Source organism: Sus scrofa, chromosome 6 (genome assembly GCF_000003025.6).
Source record: "Sus scrofa isolate TJ Tabasco breed Duroc chromosome 6, Sscrofa11.1, whole genome shotgun sequence".
NCBI lineage: Eukaryota > Metazoa > Chordata > Mammalia > Artiodactyla > Suidae > Sus > Sus scrofa.
Genome location: NC_010448.4, coordinates 82377635 through 82385816, shown reverse-complemented (window position 1 = coordinate 82385816; position 8182 = coordinate 82377635).

Genomic DNA, 8182 nt, shown 5'->3' with positions numbered 1-8182 from the left:
TCGGGGCTGGGCCAGGCAGGAAACACGGTTGCACCAGCTCACACACGGGTCTTTGCAGGGATTCTGAGCCTCAGACCGTGTCGGAGAGTGAGGAGGAAGAAGCACTGTGATGCCCTTTCCAAAAAGCCTGGTATGATTCCTCCCTCCGCCAAGAATGGCCCAGCACCCCACTCCCCGTTGTCCCAGTGGGCCAGGAAGCAGCACAAGACCTGGGAACCACCTTTCTGCTTCCTGCTTGTCACAGGCATGCGGAAGATATTTGCCAAGTGTTCCCCGCTCAGTTTGTGGCATAAATGACGGTTGTCTTTTCTGAAGAGGCAATGTGTACAATTGTTGAGAATCCCAACGCTACATTTGCACTGCCTGGGCTAGGCACAGCTAGCAAGTGACTCATGAGTCACCTCCCCCGAAGCAAACCTCTTCTACTCCATGAGCCTCAGTTTTCCTCCTCCATAAAATGGGAGCCACATGCTACGTAGTCGGCTCCTTGAAACAATGGAATGAATTGATTTCACCAAGTCAAGAGCTGGCCCATGCGAAGTACTCAACAAATGTCTGTTATTATTATCATTAACCACAGGTTCTGCCCTCCCAGAGTTTGCCGGCTGGCCAGGAAATAATACAAATTGAAGAAGTGGGAGTTCCCGTCGTGGCTCAGTGGTAACGAACATGATTAGTATCCACGAGGACGTGGGTTCCATCCCTAGCCTCACTCATGGATTAAGGATCCAGCGTTGCCGTGAGCTGTGGTGTAGGTCACAGATGCAGCTCAGACCCCAGGATGCTGTGACTGTGGTGTAGGCCGGCAGCCGCAGCTCGGATGCCACCCTAGCCTGGGAACTTCCGTGGACTGCAGGTGCAACCCTTAAAAGCAAAAAAGAAAAAATAATTTTTTAAAAGAAGCAATAGCAGCAAAGCCTGATTACTGCTAGTTGAGGGGAGGTACTCGGGCTTTCCATGTGCTGTGAAAGCACAGAAGAGGGGCATCTGTCTTTGCCTGGAGAGGAAGACAGTCAAGGAAGGTTTTTCAGGAGGCAATGATGTCTACGCAGACAGAAACTGAGCACCAGCTCTGAGCCAGACATTCTTTTAGGCTCTGTGAACGTCGCAACCTGGAACAGAAAGTAGCGTGTGCTCTCACAGAACGTCCGTTCTAGGGGGAGGCAGGCTCTCTCACAAACAGGCAGATGCATAATATGTCAGGAGGTGACGTGATGAACAAATGAAACAGGTTAAGAAGACAAAAAGTTTACCCATCAGTGAAGTGGGAATCCTACAAGCACCTAACTCAAACCCTCGTGACCAGGATTGAATGAAATATTGCATAGAAGGTACTTAGTTGCTCTGTGTCTGATAAGGAGTGTTAGCTACTGCACATGCTGTGCAAATGCTCAAGAAATGTTTATGGATCTGAGTGGATTATTTATTTCACAAGAATTTTTTGAGGATGCATGTACCAAGCCCTGGGTGAACATCAGGATAATGTGAGCCACCCACAGAGTTCAAGAAGCTTATAGCAGTCCAGTGGGGGAGACAGTTAAACAGGCCATTCCAAATATCAAGTGATAAAAACCACAAGTTATCCAGCGTTCACTATGTACCAGGCGCTATTCTGGGTAGTTTATCTATATGAAGTCATGTAATCTTTACGAGAACTCTGAGCTAAGCACTGTTTCACAAATGAAGAAACTGAGGCACAGAGAGGTTAGGTCTTTAGCCCAGAATGACACAGTCCGCATATTTTATTTTTCTTTTTAGGGCTGCACCCTTGGCATATGGAAGTTCCTGAGTTAGGAGTTGAATTGGAGTTGCAGCTGCCGGCCACAGCCACAGCCACAGCCACGCCGGATTTGAGTGGCATCTAGAGCTTGTGGCAACACCTGATCCTTGACCCATTGAGCAAGGCCAGGGATCGAACCCACATCCTCATGGACACTAGTCAGATTCTTAACCCGCTGAGCCACAATGGGAAGGCCAACACAGTCAGTGTAAAAGTGACACAGCTAGAATTCTGCAGGATAGAATCCCAGTGTTTTATGGGAGCCCAGAGGAGGGCCCTGACGGAACAGTTCAAGGAGGGCTTCTTGGAGGAGGTCTCATCTAAGATGAGGTTTGCATGATCAATAGAAACTAGCTGGGCCGATGAGGGAGAAGGACTGGGGAGGTGGAGGGAACAGCCAATCCATGGCCTGGGGTGAGAGAAGGGAGGCCCTTCGGATACACAGCCGTCAGTCTGTGATCAGGGAATGAAGAGGCTGAAACTGGACAGGAGGGTAGGGCCCATCGGGGAGGACCTTGTACTGCCCTAAGAACGAGGTCTTCTCCTTGGTGTGGACGTCCAGTGAGGAGACAGTGAAGGCAGCAGCTGGGCCGGGGTGTCTGGGTTGAGTGGGGGAAGACAGCTCATTAATACCAACCCTGGGGAAGGAGTGCAAAGTGGGGCAGGCAGGGGGCCATCCCCGTGGTTCTGCTCCCCGAGCTGCCTGGCACCCGCATCCGTAGATGCAGCCACTTGGCTGGGAGACAAGGCAAGTCAGCCTTCCAGTGGGACCCAGAGTATCTCCCAAAGGGGTGTCTCTTAAAGGAGCCAGAACAGAATAGGGGAGCGAGGAACCCAGAGAAGGATCCCACATATGATACCATAGGACCCTATGGGGATATGGGGCTTGTGTCTGGTTGTTTCTCTGGCCTCAAAAAAAAAAAAAAAAAAAAAAAAAATCCACAAAACTTTTTTGAGAGGTTATGCAAGCGTTTGGTAAGATAAATAAATAATAATACAAGCAGTCCCGAGGAGGCTAGAGCACAAAGGCAGCCCGTCCCCCTCCTCCATCGCTCATTTCCCCTCCCCCAGGCTGCACACAATCATTTTCCCGGGTTGCTTTCCAAAGACATTCTAGGCACATGTGCATGGGTTTGCATAGATACATGCCATAGGGGAATTTTAATAATGAATTTTAATGTTCTTGGGGCAGGGGGAGGAGTCCATTATAAAGTAAAATACGTTCAGTGTAGAGAAGGTTGGGCGTGGGGAGTAGAAACGCAGAACAAAGAGCGAAGCTGCAAAGGCGATCCCTGCTAACATTTCCAATCCAGGATCTCTGCTTTAACAAGAAACACAAATAACCTTTGAATGACGTGGTAAAAAGCAGCTTTGTATTCTTTACCGGGTTCCATCTGCCTCCTCCTAATGGCATGATATTTGAAATCATGACTATTCTTATTATTTCAAAAGCGAGAACGGAGACTTGGAGAACTCAGGTCCTAGGAAGGAAGATCTCCTGGCTCTCAGCCCCTTTCACATCAGTTCCCCCATCTTCTCTCTGTCTTTCAGGACTCAGGAGGGGGGCCAGCTCCTTGCCTGCCAGAGACAAAACCTCCCCAAGCCTTTGTCTCCCACATGTGGGTCCCCCTGTTTGGGCCACCGCCAGCCGCAGTGACTCATGGCATGACGCACTGGCCTGATGGAATGTCTCTCGCTGCTGCTCTCCTCCTGCCGGGACGGGGACCTGGTCGGGGAGGTATAGGGCACGTTCAAAGCACAGGCTTGGGGATCTACGGCCTCGATCTGTAGCCCAGGTCTGCCCTGGCCAGCTGTGTGATCTTAGGTAAATTACTTACTCTGTGTCTCACTTTCCCCATCTGTGAAGTGGGGTAGTAAACAGTACGTCCTACTAGAGCTGTCCTGAGGATTAAATGCACAGGAAGGACGCACACACGGCAAGCTGGATAACGTCAGCTGTTATTCTGGTCCTCTCAGCCCAGAGGTGAGGTGAGGAGTGAGTTTTGTGCCCTGTGGGCTCTATCTCACATTCCCCCTCCCTCCCTTCAGGCTGCTCTGGCCACGAGCCCCAGCTTTTCCAAAGCCCAAAGATTTTTGTTCGTATGCCATACCCTTTGACCCTCTTCCCAGGCTTTCCTGGCTAAGGAAATCTTTCTCATATTTCAGGATTCAGAGGCGAAGCCTCCTAGAAACACACCTCCACCCTCAGTCCAAATAAACCTCTTCCTCCTCTGGATCTGGCACCACCAGCCACTGGATGAGTACGCTGTATTAAAATTCTTTGTGTAACTTGGGGGTCCCCTAGGAACTCCAGCTAACAAGAGTCACTAACTATTTAAAACTGAATCCACCTTACACCTTCCCAACAGAGTCCTCCTCCTGCTAGCCCCCCTATTCTGGGAACGCTTCCTCCAATTTCAGTACCGGGGTGGAGCCAGAGGAGGCTAAGCCAATTAGCTCCTGCCATTGTCTTGGTGCTGTTGTTGGTCCAGGGATGACCACATGACACAGCTTGCCCAATCAAGCTGAAGGGAAAACCTTAACTGTCTGGTTTAGGGATACAGTCTTTCTTTTGGTGGGGAAGAGTAGGATGCAGGATGTTCTAGGTGTGGATGCCAGTTGCTGGCAGCCACTTTGCCACCAAGAGGGCAGCCACCCTTGGACTGAAGCCAATGTGCAGAACAGGGGACAGAAAGCTTCTAGGTCCTTATACCATCACTGAACCACTCAATCAATCAATCCAGAGGACAGGAATGCCCAGGGACTACCTGTTGAAATAATGAATTTCCTTAATGTTTAAGCCAATTGAGTCAGGTGTTCCCATCTTCACGGCCTAGCTCAAGAGCTCACCTTTAATTCATTGAGCACTTACTATATGCCAGGCACTGTTCCGAGAGATTTACATGCATAAATCCTTTAAACAATCCCACCTGCCTCAATAGGTAGGTGTGATCTGTGTCATAGTTAACAGCATATTTTCTGGAGGGAACACCTCCTGGGTTTTCACACCTCTGCTACTCACTGTATAAACTTAACCAGCTGTTTAAACTGCTTAAGCCTCAGTTTCCTCATCTGAAAATAGAACCTGTTTCATAGGGTTGCAATAAGAATTAAATTAGGATTATCTACATAAGGTATACTTACATCAGTGCCTAGCACATAGTAGGTGCTGAAGAAAATGAGTCTATGTTGTTATTCCCATTTTACAGATAAAATCAAGGCTCAGAGAATCTAAGGAGAGGTGCAGGTTGCACACAGCGCATCTCACCAGCCTCAGGGCTGCATCCACCAAATTCTCAGTCTCCAGGCACCACTAGTGTCCTGTGTGTGCTGCTCACACCCGCAGGCCCACTTCTGGAATGCTGAACTACCTCCCCACCCTCACTATTTAGCACTGTTGCAAGGCTGGCATACAGCAGATGGTCTGGGAGAGATCAGTAGTGCCAGTGGGGGAGCCACCACTAAAAGCTGAAATTTGAATATTAAATATCCTTCTTCAAAGTCCTACAAACATTTCTATCCCAGGAACTTCCAGGTGCTGGACAATTTGCTTCTTTCATCTGGCTGCATTTCTCTGTTTGCATCCCCTCCTCCACTTTCAGGCTTCAAGCCACCCCTTATTTCCATACCCAAGGCCTCCCTCCACCCTCCCGGCCTCCAGGCTGTGGCCAGTGAGAGGGCAGTGCCTTTCACGCCCAAAGTGACCATTGCTGTATCTGGGCCACGCAAAGACCCTTGTCTTCCCAGAGGAGTGACGTGGCTTGGTTTTAATGGAACACGAGTTTCCTCCTGCCATGGCCTGGGGGTGCCTTGTGGCCCTGGGTGGGATTCAGGGCCTGGCCTTATTCTATTTGAGTGAATGTCCAAGAAAGGAAAAGGATGAATTGAATGCACTCCTCGCCCGCCCCGCCCGCCTGCTCGCCCCACCTCCTGATGAGTCAGCCACGAAGCCAGGCTTCTCAGACTTTCCTGTTCTCTCCTCCGGCTCCGGAAGAGCAGCAGGATGTGAACAGCACCCAGGCCGTTTTTGGAGTTGGCAGACTGGCAGGTGTTTGGCAGGCTGTACTCCAGAGGCTGAGCCCATTGCTCAGATTCCCACATCCCACAGCCAGCCCCTGCCTCTTGCCCCAAGGATGGTTGGATCCCATCCCAGAAGAGGCATCATGGGTGCCTGTGGATGGGTGGGTACTGGGGACCCTTCAGCTCCTGAGCAGAGGAGACTGGGTCAGAGAAGGTCAGAAGCTGAACCTGGAGCCAAAAGGCCTGTATGTGAGTTCCGGGAATATTAACTCCCTGCCCCAGTTGCGTACCTGTGAGAGAGTGCTTCCCTCGGGAGTTCCCACCGCGGCTCAGCAGGTTAAAACCCAACATAAATGGAGTTCTTGTTGCAGCTCAGCAGTTAGAGAACCCGACTAGCATCCACAAGGACTCAAGTTTGATCCCTGGCCTCGCTCAGTGGGTTAAGGATCCAGCATTGCTATCATCTGCCACATAGTTCTCAGATGTGGCTCAGGTCTAGGATTGCCGTGGCTGTGGTGTAGGGCAGCAGCTGAAGCTCCAATTCAACTCCTAGCCCAGGAACATCCATATGCCACAGCTTGCGGCCCTAAAAAGAAGAAGAAAAGAAAAAAAAAGACTCCAACTGCAGAGGCTTGGGTTGCTGCAGAGGCACTGGTTTGATCTCCAAACTGTCGACGTGGGTTAAAGGATCTGGCATTACCACAGCTGGGGTGTAAGTCACAGCTGCGGTTGGGATGCAATCCCGGGTCTGGGAACTTCCATAGGCCACGGGTGTGGCCATAAAAATAAAAAGTAAAAAAATAAAAGAGTACTTTTCTCTAAGATTGCAGAGAGTGAGTGCATTTATAAAGACCTCAGAAGAGGACCTGGCGCAGAAAAAGCACTAAGTTAGTGTTTGTTTCATATATGTGTGTGTGTATGCACACACACACACACACACACACACACACACACACACGAAGTTCCCACTGTGGCTCAGCAGAAAAGAACCCAACTGGTATCCATGAGAATGCAGGTTTGATCCCTGGGCTAAGGGTTAAGGATCAGTGGGTCAAGGATCTGGCATTGTCACGAGCTGTGGTACAGGTCACAGACAGGGCTCTGATCTTGAGTTGCTGTAGCTGTAGTGTAGGCTGGCAGCTGCAGCTCTGATTCGACTCCTAGCCCAAGAACTTCCATATGCCGCACCTGCAGCCCTAAAATAACAAAGCCAAAAGAAAACAAAAAGCCATAAATTCAGTAAACATTTAGTGAGGGCCCGCCATGTGCCAGGACCGGGCCAGGCTCTGGGGACACAGAGGTGAGCACAACAAGAACAAGAAGGACACAGAGGCTCCCTTGAGGAAAGGACACCTGGCCTCTCTCCCAGAGGGAATGATTCAGTGGGGTGGGCTGAAACCCAGAACTCTCTTAGGAAATGGCTGGTAAGCAAGTCTAAACTTGACTCAATAGATGGGGCATCTGAGGCTTCGGGAGGGGCAAATTGTTGCCCAAGGTCTTATAGCTGGAGAATAATAACAACAAGCACTAAAACTTACAGAGCATTCTTTTTTTTTTTTACTTCTTTATTTTTAATGATTTTATTTTTGCTATATATGGAACATTCTTAATGTGCCAGACACAGAGGTGTTTTATTATTGTTTTGTCATTGTCCCCGATTCACAAGTGAGAAACCAAGCCCAAAGAGGTTGAGTAACTTGTTCAAGGGTGCACTGCTAGGAAACAGAAAAGCCAGGACTGAGCCTCAGACAGCCTGGCAGAGTGAGGCAAATCATCAACTGTCACCGAGTATCCACAGCACCTCCTGCAAAACATATCATCTTCGTTCATCCTCACACGACATCAAGTAGGTACCATTATTATCCCCATTTCACAGGTGAAGAAACTGAGGCCCAAGGAGATTATGAGATAGGCTCAAATTCTCACACCCAGGCGGTGGCAGGGGTTTCTCGAAACGAGGCCATCTGGCCACCCCATGACCTCTTAGTTCCCAGAAATTTTCCCCTAGCTGGAGCCTGCACTATCCCCCTCCATCCCATCTGGCCACCCCATGATCTCTTAGTTCCCAGAAATTTTCCTGGCTGGAGCCTGCACTGTCCCCCTCCATCCCTTCTGGGCCTGGGGCAGTGCGTGCAGAGAATGTAGAAGCCATTGAACCACAGTCTGGACAAATGAGCATTATGAGCAGAGTCCTTCTGCCAAGCAGAAAGAGCTCCAAAATGCAACCAGAGCCAAGTGGACACTGTCCTGGACCAGCCACAGCCTCACTCCCTTCCAGCCTGACCCTGAGGTCCAGGATGTTCCCGGAAGACTGAACTGGACAAGGCCCAGAACACACCAGCAGTAACAGTGGTGCTCAGCTGTTATGTGAAGGTTGAACTT